The sequence below is a fragment of the Trypanosoma cruzi genome (genome assembly GCF_000209065.1).
Source record: "Trypanosoma cruzi strain CL Brener chromosome Unknown tcruzi_1047053409981, whole genome shotgun sequence".
Classification (NCBI taxonomy): Eukaryota; Euglenozoa; class Kinetoplastea; order Trypanosomatida; family Trypanosomatidae; genus Trypanosoma; species Trypanosoma cruzi.
In genome coordinates, this window is record NW_900730.1 from 1 (window position 1) to 909 (window position 909).

Consider the following 909-nt stretch of genomic DNA (forward strand, 5'->3'; position numbering starts at 1 on the left):
GTGGAATTTCATCACGCGTCGCAGCCGCATCTCTCACCCGTGCGCGTCCTCTTTGGTTTTGTTTTTTCCCATCGTTTCCCGAACTGGGGAGGGAGCCTCGACGCGCGCACCGTCACCGCAAACTCTCGCGCAACCGGGCAGTGGCGCCACGCGCGGCACCGACAGCGCGCCACCGGCCCAAGGGTCGCTGCGCTTCACGACCGGCATGTCTCTTTCTCGGGGCGCCGATGCACCCAAGCGCCCAGCGTCACGGAGCGGTGGGTCTCAAGACGCGCCTTTCCTGGCCATGCGAGGGGAGGCGCGGGGGCCAGCCGGCGAGGTTGCGGCGGGCGGGGCGGCTGTCAGACCTGTTGAGTTTGTTTTTGGCCATCACGCAAGCGCGTTCACGGGGCCACGCGCCCTCGCGCACAAGAGTTGGTTGCTTCCATCAGCAGCGGCGTGCGCCCACCACAACCCACCTCCGGGCAATTCGGCCCTCTCTTTCTCTTTCTCTCTCTTGCGCTTTCGGGCGGGCCCGCCACCAACCGTTTGCACAGGCAGGGCGCCAGACAGGGCAGGATGTTACGCGCGCGCCGTTGCGCAAGAAAGAAAAACGACAACAATAGCAGGAAGTGGGAGGGAGGGGAGCGGGCGCTCAGCCGAAAGGTGATTTTTATTGTTCCGTTCTCAATGCGTCGCTCAAACTGTTTGGACCTCGAACAACATGTCTCCATCGTAGCGCGTGTGTGTGTGTGCGGGCGTGCGCGTCGCTGGGCCGCAAAACCGCGCAGCGAGAGCAGAGGGACAAAGAAAGAAAAAAAGAAAAAGAAAAAAAAAGAAAGATGGGGGTGTAAAGCAAAGCACTTCAGTGTGAGCTGAGTCGGGAATTGCGTCCTCACGCGTTTTCGTCGTCAGACTGACAGGAAACTG

The 909-nt window shown here is 61.2% G+C and overlaps 4 non-coding genes across 4 annotated transcripts, besides 1 other annotated feature; all 4 read right to left on the reverse strand.

Annotated features, from left to right (window-relative positions):
• Positions 1–122: 122 nt before the first annotated feature.
• Positions 123–194, reverse strand: Tc00.1047053409981.10. Its single transcript, XR_008254030.1, has one exon. It is a non-coding gene; the product is annotated as an H/ACA snoRNA, TC11C4H3 (small nucleolar RNA).
• A 146-nt stretch (positions 195–340) lies between these two features.
• Tc00.1047053409981.20 lies at positions 341–430 on the reverse strand. The gene has a single exon (XR_008254031.1). It is a non-coding gene; the product is annotated as a C/D small nucleolar RNA (snoRNA), TB11C4C3 (small nucleolar RNA).
• A 201-nt stretch (positions 431–631) lies between these two features.
• On the reverse strand, positions 632–718 carry Tc00.1047053409981.30. The gene has a single exon (XR_008254032.1). It is a non-coding gene; the product is annotated as a C/D small nucleolar RNA (snoRNA), TB11C4C2 (small nucleolar RNA).
• Positions 719–785: 67 nt separating this feature from the next.
• Positions 786–822: a microsatellite.
• Positions 823–827: 5 nt separating this feature from the next.
• Tc00.1047053409981.40 lies at positions 828–909 on the reverse strand. Its single transcript, XR_008254033.1, has one exon. It is a non-coding gene; the product is annotated as a C/D small nucleolar RNA (snoRNA), TB11C4C1, 5' partial (small nucleolar RNA).